The sequence below is a fragment of the Sabethes cyaneus genome, chromosome 1, assembly GCF_943734655.1.
Source record: "Sabethes cyaneus chromosome 1, idSabCyanKW18_F2, whole genome shotgun sequence".
Classification (NCBI taxonomy): Eukaryota; Metazoa; Arthropoda; class Insecta; order Diptera; family Culicidae; genus Sabethes; species Sabethes cyaneus.
The window spans coordinates 64,378,165-64,399,033 of NC_071353.1; the positions used below are offsets into that span (position 1 = coordinate 64,378,165).

Here is a 20,869-nt window from a genome sequence, read left to right on the forward strand (position 1 = left end):
ATACCTCATTCATAACGATGAGAAACAGCAGTGGTGATAAAATGCAGCCCTGTCTCACGCCAGCAGTAACCCTTACAGGGTCGGATAAGACGTCGTTATGCATAACTTTTCACGAGAACGTCTCGTACTGAGCGTCGATGAGATGGACTAGCTTATCTGGAATGCCTCTACGCCTAAATGCACACCAGATGATTTTGTGATTGAGTCGCTCGAACGCCTTTTCGCAGTCAATAAACAGCAGCAGTAGAGAGTCCTGGAATTCGTTGTGATATGTGGACTTATGATATGGTACACACATGATCGGCCAGAAGAGAATTCAGCTTGCTTCCATCGGAGAGTAGCGTCGATCTTCTCCTGGATCCCATTGAGGATTACCTTACAGAGTACTTTGAGTGAAATACAGAGCAACGTGATGCCACGCCAGTTACTGCATTCAGTTAACTCTCCTTTTTAGAGACTTTGACCAATATGCCTTGCATCCAATCCACCGGAAAAGTTGCGGTTTCCGATATATTCCTTAAAAGCTGAAATACAGTGTAGCTTTAGCGCTCTATTGGATTTCATACTCTTGATGGCTGCTTCAATTTCATCCAGCGATGGCACCTCTGAGTTGATGCGATCAATTCGACGAACTATTGGCGTCATACGCTGCCGATTTTGTTAGTCTCTGACATTTGAAACTCGGAAAAGTTGTTCAATATATTCAATCCATCGCTTAAGCTGTTCTGTACGGTCAGTCAGTAGCTAACCAGCTTTGTCCTTTAGCGGTTTTGTCCTCTTTGTAATTATCTTGGCATCACCAAGGCGGCGAGAAGTATTGTATAACAAACAGTTATCACAATTGGTGGCGACGGTTTCCGCTTGGCGACGGCTAGGGAGTTCGTCCAGGCTCTCTTTTCCCGCCTACAAGCTCGTTTAACAGCCCTCTCCAATTCAGCGTATCGTTGACGGGTAGCTGTCTTAACTAATCTGGTTTGCACTCGTTCAATTCCGGCTTTCGCCTCTCTCTGCTCGTCGATCTTCCTCCAAGCTTCATTCGAAATTCACTCCCTGCTTTGCCGAGGGTTTCATCACTGGTCGTGATGAAGACGTTCTTAATGTCGATCCATTGGTCTTCGACGGTTCCACTAGGTGGCAACTCCGAGGCTCGGGATTCAAGTTGTTCAACAAAGGTTCTTTTCACCTCAGGCGTTCAAATTTCTCCTCCCGTCGTTGGACACGTGCGACGCGCAATCGTATCCCAGTGATGACAAGATGATGGACGGATGCAATAACAATGCTGCGTTTGTTGTGTACATCAAGAAGGTTCCTTCGCAATTTTCAGCTGATAAAGATATGGTCGATTTGGTTTTCTGTTCGGTCGTCGGAAGAAACCCACGTGACTTTATATGCTGGTTTATAGGAAAGAGCGATCCACTAATGACCATGTTCTTATTACCACAGAATTTTCCCCATTTCCGCTCATCTCTCCTAGGTCATGGCGCCCCATGACGCGTTCAAGGTCCGCGTTGTTTGAGCCAATCTTCGCGTAGAAGTCGCGCAAGTGGATTTGGATGTCCCTCTTCGGGATTTTCTCAACCACGCCGTTTAGCTGGCTGTAGATACTCTCTTTCTCCTGCAGGTCAGCAGCATCTGTTGGCACATAGCACTGGATTGCTGTAAGCTTTCTAACCCGTGTTCTGAATCTGGCAATGATAATTCAACAGACTAACAGACGTAACACTTCGAACAAATTTTCTAACAAAAAATCGTTTCATTGACACCCCTAAAACTTGGAAAAAACACTAGCATCACCTGGTGCAGTCTTCGCGCTACGCAGAGTAGGTTGCTATAAATTTAGCAATGCAATAAATTGACTTGCATAATATCTGACATCAGCGCCAGCGCAGGCGTTGTTTGAGTCTTGGCTTAAGCGAAAATTTGAAATGATCGTTATCGACGATGAAATGAGTTCAGTGTTACGTCTGTTAGTCTGTGATTATTCTTTCGTTTATCGGTTCCCACATCATCAGGGCCGCATATGCCACTGGGCTGTGTAGGAATCCAACCCTTCTTTCTCGCGTAGCATTTTCACCTCGTATGCCTGAGTAGAGCAAGACTGGACCGTATGATGTCTTATGTTCGCCAGTGCCCAGTCAGCGGGCCTCGCTCAACCCCAAGATTTCAAGCTTCAGGCGGCCAGATTCGTTTGCAAGTTGAGCCAGCTTGCCCTGCTGGGCAAGGGTCAGTGTATTTCATGATAGGATTCGTGTCCGTGTTTTCATGCTAAAGGTCGTTGCCAAAAATCCAGATTGATTTCTTCTTTCATTTTCATTAACTTTTTGTTTTCGGGTACACTGCCGATTAAAATAATTACAATTGTTTGTTGTGTATTTCGTGTTACGCGTAATTATACTACATATTTGTACAAAGTATTTGCTTTCTATCATGACTCAATCATTTCAACTAAAATTAAAAGTGAGTCTTAATATTTTGTTGCAGAAAACAACGATTGAAACAGGTGGGACTCATATGCGGGTACTTTTAACATAAAGTTGAAATGTACTCGCATACCAGTCCCATACCACAGTCATTGATATTGTCATAATTTTGACAATTATGAACCAAATTTTACAAACCGGTGACATTTGATTCGTGTTTTTTTTCTAGTTTTGATCCGTCATACTACTTGGCCATTAAACAAAATACGCTCCCAGAATTCCGGAACTCAAAATTCCGCAGGAATATCTGGTATGCATAGAGAACTAGTTGTATTGCAATTCTCAAAAAATATCACTCATTTGAGTATCAACGCTTTTGAAATTTATAGAGAGGAATTCTTTCGTATAAAGATTGGCCCCTCCGGAGTAGATTCCTGTGGGGCCAAGGATGAGCATTTAAGCTTTAACATAAAATCTAGCAATAAGGATATCAAAATTCTTGGATAGCTTCAACGGGCCATCTTTTAACGTTTCAAAATAATTTGAATTGTCATTTAGGAACTGGTTCCTACAGGATCAGAGGTGGTAGTTTATAATACAAGATAAAGCTTAATAATTAGACCCCTCGTTATATCGCAGAAACCAATTCCGAAATGATCAGTCGGCACTAAACTGCTCATAAGTAAAGCTATGCCTAGGTGCTACATTCCGTTTTCGAAACTTGACCTTATGTTTTTATTCGACAGCTTTCGAGTAATTGTTAATTGCGGAGCTTGTGCTATGATCTTATTGACTCTAACAGCCACTCCCAGCTAAGATTCTAACAAACGACGACTGGCTTATTTGATCAGCGTCGTACCTCGGTGCCATCCGGGAGGCCTGCTCAAAACTGCTATTGTCGGTTCTAAATGACAAAAACGATTCACTACCACCTCATTAGATTCACTAAACCAAGTTTAATCTGGTCTAAGGTTCAGCACGGGTCATCCATAGACCTACGAGTGCCGATTTCGAAATGGTAAATTCGATTTAGAATGACTGATTTTCTTTGACATATGAAAAAAGGGCCAACATTCCCAATTTCAAGACTTTTGGTAACCACATGGCTAATAACTTAGAACTAAAGACTAAATGATATTACCCCTTGAAAAAGACACCAACAAAGTGTCGATACGTCGGGAAAACATCAAACTTCAATATTGATAAATTTCTGCGAAGACTGCCCTGCCAGATATTAACAGTTACTAAGCTCCTTACCCGCTGACTGGGCTGCCATCTTAAGGTGGGCGGGATCCATCGTGTCCCTTCCCTCTTAGTGTTAGTGTACAGTCCATGATCTTTATTTTATAATAGACGGATTTCGTGCTAACTCGTCGTGCTGGCAGAACCCTCTCTGAATGCAATGAAACTTGGTGTGTATAAAGAATTCATGTAAATAAGCCACTAACTTTTCAAAACAGTCAATCTGCAAAATGTAAACAAACCGAGTGAGGGTTCATTTTTACCTGTGTTATGCTATAAAAAGTATTGGGGTTGATCGAAAAACACAAACGTTACGTGGCACAGTTGTGAGACTTTAACCAACTAAACACCTCACGGGCGCCTGACCTTAACATCTATTCCTTCACAGCCACCCTGGCAGGGTTTCCGTTCCCACTCGGCGCCGTTTGTTAGTACTCATCGCTCTGCTTCCGTTAGACCTGTCGAGACGTGAAGCGATCCAGAGATGGCGACCAACATTGGTAGTTCGCTGATAATTTCTCCATTTTTGTTGGAGCTGCAACATTATCTCTGCTACAACGCTATTGACGGCATTCCAGGTGCTCTCCTCTCGACACATTTTATCCACTATGTTGTCTACACTCATGGGTGGCATCTCGCTTCGCACCGCAGCAAATCTTGGACATTCGGAGACCATGTGCTGTGCTGTTTCTACCGTCCCGCTTCATTCTGGACAGGCTGGTGTCGCGGAATGCCCAAGCCGATGCAGGTATTGCCTGAAGCAATCGGGACCTGAAAGCCCAAGTAGCATGCTTTGGTCCATTTAGTTGTAGCAACCGGATTACGACTGAAATTAGTCATATTTCGGTTACCACAATAACTTTGTAACAACCGGGCTAGTAGGAATAATTTGGGTCAGACGAATGCCGACTTCTCCATGTTTCTTGTTCAACAAGGTCGACAGAAACGGTATGAGTCGGTGCGTCCAACTATCGTTTTCGGCTGTGTCCCAGTCTTGACCAACGATTCCTCCCTCACCAGCTTCCGAACTCTTCTGGTGCTTCTTCGCCCGTAACACTCGTTATTTTGCAGAAGCATGGTGCCGACGGGAATTATTCCAGTGATAACGCATGCTGCATCCGATGATATTGACCCATACGCACTACGCACTCGGTCACCAGCATTTCCACCGCCTCCAGTGTTTCACATGTCACCGATAAAACAAAATCATCAGCAGAACCACACATCTGTGCAACTCCAGAGTTAGCACAACGTTGTATATACCGTTCCAAAGCGTCGGGCTGAGGGTGGAACCTTGCGAAACTCCCGTTGTAATGTTCGTCGTCTTCCGCTCCTCAGCAAGGTTTGTAAACAAGTGTCCGGTTCTGAAAGTAACTCCTCAGAATTCTGAATATGTAGGGGAATGTCGTCGTGGTTGGGCCATCTTTTGGTCCACAAATCTCATTTCAAAAGAAACTTGGAAATTTAACAAAGGTTTAAATACAAAGGTCTAAATACGAACTATTAATAAGACCTTTGTTAAATTTCCAAAGTTTCTTTTGAAATGAGATTTGTGGACCAAAAGATGGTCCAACCATGACGACATTCCCCTATTCCTTAACAAGCATCTTATGCAGCAATTCGGTGATTGCCTCTCAGCTGGCGCTGTTAAATACATCGATCGTTATAACGGGACAAAGACGATTTTCTCGTCGCTTCAGCGTTGTCCCTCTCTTCTATTTCTGTGTTGTTGGCCATATCGTAGATTCGTGCGTCGGGAAAAGTCCTTCTACGATAACCTTCAGCTTATCCAGGCGCAACGCCCTGGCTGTCGCAGGTTCTTCAACTTTTGCTATCACTATGCGGTACGCTTTACCACAGAGGTCAACTTCTCGGCACAGCCCCTAGAAGCGGTTACGTTTCCTCGGCTTTCTCTCACGTTTCAGTGTAGCCCTGGCCACTCTGAACACCGCGCTACGCTCTTCCCGATCTGCTGCATTTCTTGTTCTTTGGATCTTTTGGCTCCGAAACAACTAGCACGAAGATTGCTAATTGTCTCGTTCCGTCAACTCGTTCACATTGAAGATCAATCTTCCGCCGTTCACCCGAAATACCTTCCTGTCAAAGGCCGTCATCTTTTATTTCCGTTCGTGGGTTCTGGCTCTTTTTTTATTATCGCCGGATTCTGCCGGCGGATACTATATTTAATCGCTCGCATGTTCGGCATAAGCGATGAACCGCTAAAAGTGACATCAATTATGGATCCGCGACCGTCTTTACGAAAAGTGCTGACGGTACCTTCGTTGAACAATGCAACTTCCAATTTAGCCAAGGCTTCTAACAGATCATACCCTCTGACGTTATTGCATCTGTCACCCCACTCACAGCTCAAGCGTTGAAGACTTTTGCAATGATGATACAATGCAATGCATAGGAAGATCCCGTTGATTTTGACAATCAAGAAACCCAAGCAACAATGTGAGTTTTATTGTACTCTATGGTGGTCTTCAAGACCAATTTTGGTCTTAAATGCCACCATAAGAGAGTAATAAAACCCAAATTGTTACTTGGGAAGCTTCGTACGAACTGGAAATCACCTCCTCAATGAGAAACTTGTCCATTACGTGATTGCAGTTATTACTACTTTATCAGCTGCCCAGTTACCATTGCCGAGAGGAATTCGGTACGGCTCTACAATTATTTCGATGAGGCACAACGACTCTGTTGTCGACTACCACAACAATTGTTGTGCTATGTCCCAATGATTACGATTGATCACCTCCATCACTGCTGACCCGCCTTCGCCTTTTTATACGCTGGGCATTGGAAGACGACCGTCGTGTGGTCATTTCTCTCTTCTTTTTTTCAGAGCACTTGAAACGACGTTCCATTTCCTCAGCTGGATTACCATCGGTACTTCGCCGAATTCGCACTGTGCCTTCAACGCACTTCTTAACTTCTGTTCTGTCGTGATCTCATCTACACTCGATCACGGTTTCTCGGGAAAGCGCTTTCACGTTCGCTTCATCTTCCAGCACTTTGGCAACAAGCTCCTTGAAAGCTGCGCTCTTAACCGGTGGATCCTTTTGCAGCTTAAAAAGCATTCCTTCCTATTGAGTTCGCTTGGTCTTTCCAAGAATTCTCACACTTTTCGGAAGATCGCTGCGTAAGAAACGTTGGCGTTCGCTACAACAATTAAGGTATTAGCCCTACTTCTTTTGCGCCGAGGCTTCTTTTTCTCAACTTTCTTCTTTTCTTTTCGCTGAATGCATGAATAAGTTTACAAAATTTGAACAGAATTAGAGCACTTGCAAGTTTTGATAAACCTTCTTTTCATGAAACTGCTGAGTAAGTAGAAGAGTAATTCGTATTGAAATGGGACTACTACCGACACAAGGTCTTCATATATTGAAACTTTTGTACCGTCATCCGAGGATACTTGCAACACCGGGGTTACTTGCAACACTTTGGCGCATCGCGCTTCTGACAGCTCTAACGCATTTGTTTGTTAACATAACCATTTGTACCCAATGCCATTTTAAAGACGGGATGTTTACTTATTGTTTAGTTAAGTTTAATCCATTACATCATTGTTTTGCTTGTTTTTATACGATAGGAAAGTAATTTCACTTTCAGAGTAGGAAAAATGGATGTGCAAAGTTGCGTCAGTTCATTGACATGGAATTATTTTTTATTGTTTGGTTCCTGTACACAATAAGTGCATCATATAAGCTAACAAATAGCAACTTTGAGTTTTGTTTATATTTTGAACTTGGAGAAGAAACGATGAATTCGTGTTGTTACTTCCAATATGGCGCGGCTTGCAGCACTTGTAAAAATGAAAATTATCGTAATAGACAGTATGTACAAAGTAAGTTTGAATCTGTACGATGTTATTTTGTCTACCACCATCTCCAGAAAAATTAAAATTGTGAAAATTCCACGTGCCTTGAAACGGCAATTTGGAGTTCGCCGACATGCTGCATTTTCACCGAATATCTTTAAAAAAGCGATAGACGAAATTGGGAAACAAAAAACGCCTCCAGTATTTCTTGTTTTACTACAAATACATTCAAAATATCTGAAAACAGTCATTCGCGGTTTGAAATCAAATATAAAATCATAAGAAACGCAAAATCAGAAAAGTGTTGCAAGTAACCCCGTTTACTGGGTAACTTGCAACACCCCTATTTTCGGTTCATTCTACAGATTCATTTAGTATATATTTTTTCTCATAATCATAAATCAAAAGTGCTCACCACTATACAAGTTTTGGCTACTTACACTTGGACCTAAACGGTAACTTCGAAAGTTATACTATGTCAAAGTTCAAAAGTGTTGCAAGTATCCCCGGATGACGGTACCTAATTGGTTGAATTGGTTATAAAATGAAAATTACAGTAGACCGCACGTTCGATAAGTGCCCGGACAATTGACATAACAGTTGTTTTTGTTTAGCAAAGCTTGACATCTTTTTACCTTTGTTATAGTATATAACAAAGGTTGAGAAATTGGTCGAAAAACACGAAATTGATCCGTGGCCCGGAGGGCCGAATCACATATACCAATCGATAGAGCTCGACGAACTGAGCAATGTCTGTGTGTGTGTATGTGTGTGTGTATGTGTGTGTGTGTGTGTATGTGTGTGTGTGCAGCTCATTTTCTATCGCCTGTTTCTCGGATATGGCTGAACCGATTTATGCGCCATTAGTCTCATTTGAAAGGTATTATTGCCTAGTATATCACTATTGAATTGCTTCGTGGTCCGATGTTTCGTTTAGAAGTTATAAGCAAAAATGTGAAAACTACGTGACACGATTTTCTCCGGAACCACACAACCTATTTCAATGATCTTAGTACCAAATGAAAGCTCTTGCTAAATTATAAAAATTTTCAGGAAGTTTTATTGAAAACAAACAAGTAGTTTAAAAGTTATGCTTAAAAACGTGTTTTGACAAGCTAATAATTATCGCCTGTTTCTCAGAGATGGCCAAGACGATTTATGCGGTATTAGTCTCATTTGAAAGGTAATATAGCCGGATAGATCACTATTGAATGGTTTTTTGATTGGACTTTTAGCTTGAAAGTTATGAGTAATTGAAGTTACACGTTAAAATTTACAATACTTTATAGCGATTTTAACCAAAATAATTTATCTACTTTCAATTGTTTTAGTATTAAACAAGAGGTCTTAACACTGCAAATGTATTTACCAAATTTCATAAGGATTGGTTCTACTGGTCAAAAGATATTTAAAAATGATTGATGAAATTTATTCAAGAAAACCTTAATGACCAAACCTTTAATTGGACTAAACCTTTAAAACAGAATAATATAGTAAAAATGTGTAACTTTTCAACGGATGTTTCTTTGCAGCAGTTAATTAATAAAATAATACACATTTTCTTACACTTTTAGGGTGACCGTGAATCCACCTAATAGGGTGACACAAATTTTTGTTTTTTACATGCGTCCAAAAAAATAGCGTCTTCACAAAAATTCTAGAACACTAAAATAAGCAACTTTGCTGCATATAATAACTATCTATCTCTTACTGGTTGCGAAATTTAATGATTTGTTTGAAGAAACCACTTTAAAATCAAGCAAAGCAAAGTCATGGGTGTAAACGTCCTTCAGAACTTTAACCGGAAAGCATTCAGATTCACAACATGCTCGAAGCATTACGACTAAACTGAGGGATTCCTATGTCATCAAAAACTTTTCTCATAGGTCCACCATCTTTCAAATCATCATTTCAAATCAATCTCGAAAAGCCACTCTTCTTTATCAACAGACTTCGCAGCCGGTTATTAGAGTACAGGAAAATTACGAGGCTAGGGCAAAGATCCTATTAACTCTGTAGCGACACCGATCAGTCGAGATTCGAACATACAATGACTGGCTTGTTAGGCTAGCATTGTACCCTGAAGCTAACAGCCACTTTAAAATCAGTTCTGCTCAAAAATTCTGTGCACGATGTTTTCATTGCTTTCCTATATTCTATAAAGTAATTTAGTAGGTTAAAATACACTCTGAAAATTGTTTATCGCTAGGATGCATATGGATGATAACTAGCACAGCGTTAACAAACAGTTGAATTAAATTCCGAAGACGTGTCGATTTCTTTATGATCATTTCCAGCTCAAAACACTAAAAAACCCAGTTTTTACTCGACTATTTTCGATTGGAATTGGAATTTGAATGTGAAAATAGTTTCTTTCTAAACCTAATATTTGACGAGCAGCATTCCAAAAGGTCCAATGTGCAAATGAGAGATTCTCTTTGCGACTCGTCTCTTACGGTTATTACGGCGGCATAAATGCACTTGAATGCATCTATTTTGCATGAAACGGTTACTGGTGTTATTGGAAAGCTTATCCTTTAGAATAATTGGGTTGAAATGTATTTATGCCGCCGTAATAAGCATAAGAGAAGAAACGCAAAAAGAATCTCTCATTTGCACATTGGACCTTTTGACATGTTGGTCGAGATTTCCAGGTTTATCTGTAAGTAAAAAATAAAAAGGTTTGACAAAACGGGTCTTTTTTTAAAAAGGAGGTACTACCACTAATCGTACCACTAATGGAGGTATCAATCGGCACCAAATTTAAGATTTTTGCTTTCTGACCTAAAATGAACAATCTGACAAAATTTGGTTCAAATCCGTGAAAGTCGATTACACGGTAATCGGATACTTTGCATGTGTTGACTCCAATAGATAATTTTGAGATTTCACATCTGAATAACTTGAGAACGGCTGGGCCTAAGAAACAGTTTATATAAGAATTTAGTTCAAAGTGATGCGTATATAATTTGACTCTGTCAGTTTTATGAAAATTACAAATTCAAATACAAATTAAAAATAATATTTTAACTGAAAATGCCTATGTCAAATGACATATAAGATGGTATAACAAAGGTTCCTTTCACCACTAGGTGGATTAAATCGGGTTTTTCATGTGATGTTGCCTAAATTCACATAAATAACAAATTACATAGTTTTAAACAAAAGTACCGTGAGAGCGTCCAACTCTGCACATGGTTCCTAATTCTCCTAAATGAAACATTCTCAAATTAATAATTGCATACACACTTATTTTGCTAGGCGTTTAAAAATTTGTAAGAAATTGTAAGTTTTGACTGGCATAAATGTGGAATTAGAAACCTTGTGCAAAATTAGTCGCACTTACGGTAATAGTGGACGATTCGGATCAGCCATCTTAGAGAAACTAGCGATTGAAAAGAAGCGAACCGCACATACACACAAACATACATATATGATACATGATAGATACATCTATACCTATTAAAATGGATTTCTGTCTGTCTGTCTGTCTGTCTGTTCGGATGTTCCTTATAGAATCGAAAACTACTGAACCAATCGGCGTGAAAATTTGCATGTAGAGGTTTCTGGGGCCAGGGAAGGTTCTTATGATGGTTAGAGACCCCTCGCCCACTAAGAGGGGGGCTCCCATACAAATGAAACACCAATTTCTGCATAATTCGCGAACTAATCAAGCAAATGGAACAAAATATGGCATGTGGGTGTTTTTGGTGACAATAATTTTTTCTATGGTAAATTGAGACCCCTCCTCTCTTTAGAAGGGGAATTATGACTCCTCTCCCCTTTAAGAGGGGGGGCTTTCATACAAATGATATACAAATTTCCTCATAACTCAAGAACCAATTAAGCAAATGGAACCAAATTCGGCATGTGAAGGTTTTTGGAGGCAAGAATTTTTTCTACGATGAATTAGGACCACTCCCCACTTTAGGAGGGGGGTTCCTATACAAATTAAATACAAATTTCCTCATAATTTGAGAACTAATCAATCAATTGGAACCATATTTAGCATGTTGGTGTTTCTGGAGGCAAGAATTTTTCCTATGGTGAATTAGGACCCCTCCCCACTTTAGGAGGGGGGGGGGGCTGCTATACACTTGAAAAACAAATTTCCTCATAACTCGAGAACTAATCAATCAAATGGGACCAAATTTGGCATATGGGGGTTTTTGAAGGCAAGAATTTTTTCTATGATGAATTAGTACCCCTTCCCTTTTAAGGAGAGGAGGGGGCTCCCATACAAATGAAATACAAATTCCCTCATAACTTTAGAACAAATGGAACTAAAGTTGACATGTGAGTGTTTTGGGAGGCAAATTTTTTTTCTATGGTGCATTGAGACCTCTCCCCTCTTCAGGAGGTAAATTATGACCCCTCCCCCTATAAAAGCGAACGCTCCCATACAAATGAAATATGTTCAAATTTCCTCATAACTAGAGAACCAATCAACCAAATGGAACCAAACTTGGCATGTGGGGGGTTTTGGAGGCTGGAATTTTTTTATGATGGTTTGAGATCCCTCACCCCTGTGGTAGGGGGATAAGGACTCTCATATAAATAAAACAGAAATTTTTGCGTAACTCAAAAACTAATCTAGAAATTTTAGACTCTTTTATAAAACATTAATCAATAACAAGACCACCAAAAACTATCAACAGTAACATTACATAATTCAGCGCGAGACGGCCACAGACCCCGAGTGTTGCCGGCGACCTGCCGTCGGGAGCGCCGACCACTGCGGGGAGGAGCAGCCCCCGTAGAGATCACCTCTATCTAGGTTTATTTTGTTCTTAGATCTACTGACCTCTATTACTTTCCTTCAGTTGGGTCACTCCTGCGAAATGGTACTTTCTACGAAAAGGTTTTCCGTGAAATGGTACATCCCGCGTAAGGTTTTTCGCGAAATGGTTTTCTGCGAAACTTTATATTCCGCGTTATGGTCAACCGAGAATTGGTGTTCCGCAAAATGGTATTCGGCGAAATGGTTCGTAATGATGGCGTATATTTAAATGCTATTCGCTTTATTTTATCAGGTTATTTAATGGGGGGAGTTATTTTCTACTTTACTGTGAGGAAAATTTGTATATTAAAATACCATGAACCCCCAGAAACTTGCCAAACTCGAGATTGTGACAAAGATCATCCGAGATTCACGATTTATGTACAACACATAGCATAGCATAGAGATTTACAAACATTTATTGTCTTTAGTATAGATATATGATATTTTATATAGAAGATATGCATGCAAATGATTCATGAACCAACCAGATTTTAATGCAAAAATATTTTTCCTTTTTCCAGAGTTTACTCCATGCGATCTTGGTTAATCATTCTTCTTCGAATTGCCGTACGCTCTCATGCTTCACTGCACGCAAAGTGGTAGTTAACCTAAGCGATGGATTAAAACGATTCCTTTCTTTTGTTTACCAAAAGTGATATTTAGAAATTAAACACTATCTAGGCAAAACCATTGCTTCGCCTTAGTAACAGCTATCCAACACTCTATTTTGAATGTAATTTATTTGGTTTTAAGATCTGACTCATTTGCTGTGATTTATTATTCCTGTTATCGGGGACAAAATGTACATGTTGTCATGTGCGAAAGAGTTATAGATGTAAAATTCAAGGTTATTAAACTGTGATAACTATGGATGAGCCATACAGAAAGGTAGGTTTGATTATGTAGTGTTGATTAGCTTGCTCAGTCGGTAAAATATGCAAATACAAACATTATTTGTGATCGTTGCCGGTAGGTTGATGAAGAACTCAATTATAACAAACTAAACAGTTGAATAATTTCTCGACTCTAATTTAGTAGAGCGATTGGCCGCTCGTCGGAGGGGTACTTTTTTGATAATCGAACCAAACATGGTCAGCCTAGCCTGGCCAGTTACTCTGTCGAAGGGTTCACACCGTACCGTACATCGAACAGGTAGCCATAACTAATTGTAATACGAGGACAGTCGTCTGAGTTGTGTCCTTCCAGTATTTGTTTGTTTGAACCATAGTTTGTCTGTTTCGTGCCCAGAAATCATCCTCAAATATATCTTCGTTACTTCTATTTTAGAATTGAGTATTATCTCAACTTTTTGATGCGAAATAGTGTTACTTATCATTTAGCAATTTCGGTTCAACGATGAAATAAATAAAAATAGTTAATGATACGAATGCTTTGAAAAAGCTTCCGGTTTTACAAAGATGTCAACATCTTCCATAGATGATGGTTTTAGCAATAGAAATGTGATATGCAAGTAGTATTATTGCTATAAATCGGAGTCGTCTTCGGAATTCCTTCATATCCAAATTAATCATCGTGCATTGATTTCGGATTGGTGTATAAATAATTAGAACGAATCAAATTCTGTGTTTCCTTATATGAGATTAATAGCGCTAGAAGCTAACGAAAGGTGATCTCCCCTATTGGTATTCCATTGTTTTTCTTAAGTGAGTATCGAAAAAAATCGTCATAGATATTTATGAAACCTTGATCAATTACGAACCACAACTTCAAAACAATTTTTATTAGTTCGATTTCAATATTCAGTTGTACTATGAAGTAAATAACCAAACACATTCATGCAAAAGCAAATTAAAGTTGTACACATAGAATAACTGTAAATACATAGGACTCTTTTTCTTCTCTCTCACCCTCGCTGCAGATTACTGTCAAAAATTTTAAAAGAACACATTGAGCCACATTTTAGAAAATGAAACGATAGTAATATACAAACAAATAAAGGTGCAAGCTCACAGGAATGTAGTGAAGCAAAATATAAAACATAATTTATAGATATTTCATGGGATAGAACAGCATAAACCACATTTGAATATGATTAGTTTACTTGTGAAATCTAAGTTACACCTGTAATTAATATATTTATAAATAAATCAAAGTACATTTTTCTCTTAGTTTGCCACAAATGAGGTGTTAAAAGTATTTGCAGTGAGCACTACTTAGACGTTTTAGAATTGTTATTCATAAATTGCTAGGATACCTAAGATTTTGATTCCCGAATAATGGAAGCAAAGTGCTCTACAACTGAAGTGGCAAAATGAAACCTAACTACACATTAATTGTGTTTATGATAATATCAACAACACTGTTTAATTATTAAAAACACAAAATGATGCTAAGTGAATTATACGCCAAAAAGTGAAGGCGGTAATAAATTATTATTTTTAAAACATTTACAGCTAGTTTCCTCTATTCCGAAATAGTTACCATAATCATTGAAAATAATTGTACATCCGAACAGTTTACAGCAATAAATCTTATGTGTCCACTAGATACTTCAAACAAATCCGTTTAATGCAATACCAAATTACCACTTGAATCGTACGACAAATCCCGAATCCGTTTTCAAACGACCGCCATGTGATCTCCGCATCGGGTTAGTTAGAATCTGTTTGCAAGCTAATACCCCGGATTTAATCAAAACCAAACTTATTGAAATGATCAATCAACATTCCCCGTCAGAAATCTCTCCATGTTTGCCTGATTGTTTCCCCAGAGTTATAATGCGATTTAATCCTCGCCCCGTCAAAGCGCCGCAATTCGAGTCCCATCGAGCAGCCCGTCAGCGTGACACGAAACAGTCGAGAAAGGGAATGCACAAATTCAGCTTGCAGGGTGTTTCAGCGCGTCGCATACGTATGTGGAAGGTAAGTACTTAACCCTCAGACACTCTCCACGAAGCCACAAAATGCAACACAACACATGCTACTGGTGGTAGCGTGATAATGGTGTGACGATGAGACGCCACCTCGTCAAACACTTCATGCTTGATACTACAAATGTTTGAAAACAAATCAAACAAACAAAATTTACACACTCTTCAGTGCGCCAGTCGTACGATGTAGCTACATGTGTGAAAGAGGATTGTATCTACACTATCTACCTTGGAATCCGAGTTTTGCCCCTTTTTCCTAAATCTGTACAGTATCTGACAGGGCTGGATTATAGATTAGCAGTAGTTAGTCAGCAATGAACTAGTTTTGGTGAACCATTAGCTAAAGTATCCATCTTTAAAAAAATCTATCTTACATTACATGTGCTTTGAACTATTTACAAAAAGCATCTTTGGAACCAAAAGAAGTTAGTTTAATCCTATAGTCCCACCCCGGTCAGTTTTCAAACCGAAGCTGCTCGAACTGTAAAGTGCTGCCGAAATAGCATGTGGGTATGGAGCAAACAGAATGCTCTGATTTATCAACGCACTTTGTCGTGTGAAGAATCTTTTCAATGAACTTCAATAATATTCAGTACATTGCTTTAATTTGTTCACTCCATGGATGAAACCTGAGTGTACTGCACATTCGGCTGTCACTTTCGTTGATTTATTGTTTTTTTTTAAATAGGGTTTATTTCTAATTCACGTCGGAGTAAGTAAAGCCATTCTAATTTTTATCATTTGCTGGATGGATTTAATGAATACTTCAAAAGTTTTTGTGCTGATTTGACTAAAACACACTTACCTTTCGATCCGTGAACTTTGAAATCACTGAAAAGCGATTATTAAAGCATATTATTGAAATTACGCACCTGACTTTATTTCTTAAATTCGTCGTACCATTTTAAAATCCGTCCATCAAAATTTTTCATCGTCCGAACTAAAAATCACAACAATGTTTATGAAGCTAACGCGCATGTATTTGTGTAGGACGACATGACAAATGTTATTCTGCAACATTTCTGCAGGTCAGGCAAATTTCCCTGGTTGTAGAATAACGACAATGCCTTGCGTGAGTTATTTTCATTTATGGATGACGGAAATCAAAACGATTAGTCAATATTGTCTTCTTCGTCGGACGAAAAAACGTAGGAAATTTGGCTGGTAGGACTTCTTTAATGATAAAAAGCATTTAAATAGATCTCAGTTCACTTTGATTGATCGCGTATGATAGACAACAAGCTAAAATATTAGGGAATAACTAATTTTGAATTGTGTCATAAAAATGCTGATATTTTTAATAATTTGTGTTGGATAGGACGGGAACAGGCAATTACGACGAAGCAGCAACATACCCTATCACTTCTTACTGGTTAAAAGAGTCACGTAAAATGATAAGCGTGCATTTTGTGTACTGTGGTGATATTTTATAATTAATACTGTTCATAATCCTCCCAGTTGACTTCGAGGTATGATGCTGGCCTAATAAACCAGTCGTCGTATATTCGAATCTCGACTGGGAGAGGCCGTTAGAGTCAATAGGATCGTAACTGACCCTGCAATTGTCCTGTACTCTAACACCTGGCTGCGAAATCTGTCGTATAAAAACAGATAACGGAATATACTGCCCATGGATGCATAGTTGACGTAAAAACCAATTTCACCAAAATCTACTTTTTTGTTGCTACACATGCTTTACTATATGATTTACACAAAATACACATAACAATAAACATGTTTTGTTTGAAAAGATTGCGGCAATAATGGAAAAATCATCTGACGTAAGTGCCACTCCTATGCAATAATGACGTCTCTCCTTACAGTTTGCAATCCATACAAAGAAACATCCACAGTTGAACAAATTTTCCGTTATACACCGCTCGTATATCACCTCAGAATTCGTGAAATTATAATTATCAACAGGTTCATCTCTTGAATATTTTTTCTCTAAATCTTTTCTACTTTTATAATATCGACAAATCATAGCCATGTGTTACATGGTTCCGGACTTATTCCGGTGCTCCTTTGGGGACCGCGGCATAGCTTCTTTAGATAATGTTGCTAAACATTTGAAATTTGTTGGAAACATGCTTATTTTTTTTAGCAAATCGACTGTGGTCATATCAGTTTGCTTACTTGCATTACTTTGCTGCAGTTACAAGCCACGCGCGCCATGTGGATCCGGGAGGACACTGGAAATCCGGAACCGGTTCCAATTGAGGGACATTTCAGCATAAGTAAAATATGTCATGTCGCATATCAAAAACCATCAACACTTCGCAAGATAGCGATTGGTGACCATCTCATGTCTCTCACAGGTCATATGGCCGATTTCATGTCCTGGACAAGTTCCTTCGAGATCCGTACCGTGCTTCGATCAGAGAAGAAAATCTTTCCGGGCCCGGAAGCGACCATATAGCATCTGAGAGACGCTACCTTGTGAAGTGCTGATGTTTATTTGATATGCGACGTAAACAGTTGGATGAAATGGGATACTTATGAAGATTCAACAATCCAAGTGCTGGTATGTTCCATTTTCAAATTTTATTGTTATTTAAGTTTTTATTGTTTTCTACAAATTAGGATCCAAAGACAAAAATTATTTGTTCAACATATAATATAATACAATCAATGGCAGAGAAAAACTGACGTATTGAGTGCTACTGTTACAGGGAACACAGCTGATATGAGCTACAAACGAAGCAGCGTAGTTTTTACGCCAAACTATACGAATAAACGTTCTTTAAAACGACTAATTATTCGCCAAAACTGGCGTAGGCATTTTTCAAATAGAATAAACTTGCATTGAATTACAAAACCTTGTCGGCCCATTTCTTATAAATAATCTTTATTGAAATGACAGATTATTTAGTTGAAAATGTCAACAGATACGATTATTTAACTTAAAACAATATAAACGCGTTTAACCAACAGCGATGGTGATATGCATCCATGGGCAGTATAGCATCTCGGCTTTGCTTTGCTTTTTTTACTGTTCATAATAACCGGAGAACAAAAAATCTTTCAATAGTTTTAACTCCTGGTTCTTTAAAATGTTCAAAGGCTGGATTGCGTGACTTTTACCAAAAATAACTTTAAGGTGCTCATCCACATAGGATGTAAGAAGCGGTAACGTAGGACCTACCCCGTAACAAAGTGACAGTTATTAACAGTTTCCCATAACACCCGCCAGTGTAAAAAATGTCGCGATGATCGTTTTTACGGGCCGGTCAAAATTGACGCACATTCGATTTCCAAAGGAATTGTTCACTTTTGTTACGTTAAATGTGAACGCTAAAAGCTGTCTGGATAACGATTCGAAAAGTGCATATTGACTAATTCAGCATTGTTTCATGTTTTCGGAAAAACTGTTTGAATTCTTGGTGGGTTGGTTGATTGATTTGTTTACTAGATAAATAGCGGTATTTATTACAAGATTGTCACTCTTGTGTACGAGTTGTCTGCTCTAAAGTATTTAAATATTGCGTGTTTTATTGAAAGTTATCCGCTGCGCAATTCAAAATGATATGCTCTTTCATGATTGCTGGATCGATTTTGTCGTTAACAGAACAAGTTAAGCAAAATTCAAGAGTAGATCCAAGCAATAGAGATTCTTGAAGTTGTACATAAAAACACTCTGTTACATGACAGAACCAAATAGAGCATTTTATTATGACAAAAGAACCAGTTATGCTGCTATTGTCATTACTACGGAAATGTTTTGGTACTTGACATAATGTTGTCAGTTCGTAAAATGCTCTATTGAAATAATAAACCAATTCAGTTCTTATATGTACAAGGGATTTTTTGCCAAAAAAAAGATAAACTCTTTCTATGATTTTTACGCCGCTTTTAAACATCTGTCGTGAACCATGAACCAGCAGTTTTAGGTACGTTTGATTTGTATGGGAGCTGTCACATTGTTACCGGGTTGCGTAGGACATAATATTCAGTTTCAGTTTAGTTTTCAGAAATTTTTTGTCACCCCAAGAATACCTGCGTTAAAATACACATCTGTTATCATCTGTTATCTACTTTTTCGAACGAGACTTCAGTTTTGAGAGGGGGTGGCTGGGCATTTGTCAGAAGCGGTTTACTTTCGAAGTAAATGAATTCGTAGGTATCGGGTAATTTGCCAATTAACGTAGGAATTTTCAGTTTGTGTTATCTCTTGGGGAAACTATTACGTTACTTATATCAAAATTTGTCCTGTAAACAAAATGACCTTTCAGTAAAACATTTGGTATGTTTTCATAGCCTGAAATATTGCAAGTTGAGTTTTTTTCCAACAGCATACAGACCCAACTGTTGCTCACTTGATTAACGTCATTTGCCTAATATTGCACACGTTCAATCCAATTGTTACACGGCAAGGAAAAAAATGAAATAGGAGAATAGTAAAGAACAGAAAATTGACATATAAAGAAGAACTCCTTGAAAACAGATTTACCAATTATAATTACCATACCGTTACCATTTTGTCACATTTTTGATTTCATTCATTACCGAACAATGGTTTACTTGAATAGGTATAAATTATTGCAGCGCGTGTGTCAATGTGAAGCGAGCGGTTATGCTCAATCGATGTTCTAACCCACGAGCAACTTCATGACGAGGCCGCCTTTGATGCTATTAAGTGTAACGTGTCGTTGAAGCGCGCGTCGTCCGCTCGTTTGCATTAATGTGCGCGCTTCGATATAAAAATTCATAGCTTCTAGAGTTTTCATTTCTCCATTTCCAAATTTTGCATGCTTCTTCGAGAAAGATTAACAAATATTTTAAAACAAAAAAAATCGAGAAAAAAAAAATTTCCCGCTTTGAAAAATATGCAATTGTTTATGAAAAGGTACTATTTAACTATTGAAAAACAATCGAAAGAAGGTATGGTATACCAGTTTTGAAAGCTTGTGGAATAGTGAACACATCTGTTAGAAAGTCATTTTTTGATAATACAAACTATGTTTACAATCACCATTTAAAAAGCAGTATTTTTTTCGGATTACAATGCTTTAAAAAATCATATCTTGCGAATTCCAACAGTAACATCAAAATAAAAAAATATGTGTCGATTTTTTTTAACAAAGAATTACAAAAAATATTCCGAAGAGAAAAAAAATTTTGACTGTAAATTTCCCGTGCAATGACCCATATGTATTAATTAAAATTAGTTAGGCCATTGCAAATCATATATGATTATGCGTAGCTTGACATGTTTCAATAATCTTACTTTAACTCGCTTGTGGCCTTTAAAAGGACTATTAGTTACAAATAATATTAAAGCCAAACCACGTTCATCGCAAATATGATGTGCCATTCGAAAGGCACGAAAGTTAGCGGCATCGATTCACAGTCTCTTGCGCCGAGAAGGTTTTACTAGTTTACTTTCACAGCTTACCGTTTGTTACATAGCAGACAATATGGCACATACGCAAAAAAATCTGTTTTATTTGTATGAGAGTCCTTATCCACAGGGGTGAGGGGTCTCAAACCATCAAAAAAATAAATTCATGCCTCCACATGTCAAATTTGGTTCCGTTTGCTTGATTAGATTTAGAGTTATGAGGAAATTTGTATTTCATTTGTATGGGAGCCCCCCCCTCTTAGAAGTAAAAGGGACCTCAGTGCACTACAGAAAAAAATGCTGCCTACTGAAACCATTTGCTTGATTAATTCTCGAGTTTTGAGGAAATTTGTGTTTCATTTGTATAACC

At 38.5% G+C, this 20,869-nt stretch overlaps 1 protein-coding gene across 6 annotated transcripts in view; it reads left to right on the plus strand.

Annotated features, from left to right (window-relative positions):
• Positions 1 to 13,648, plus strand: part of LOC128733030 (uncharacterized) — a 404,411-nt gene extending 390,763 nt beyond the window's left edge. For all 6 annotated transcript variants that reach the window (XM_053826572.1, XM_053826573.1, XM_053826571.1 and 3 more), the window contains one exon: positions 12,790 to 13,648. The gene's annotated coding sequence lies outside the window, so the exon portion shown is untranslated. The remainder of the gene's footprint in view (positions 1 to 12,789) is intronic.
• Positions 13,649 to 20,869: the final 7,221 nt, after the last annotated feature.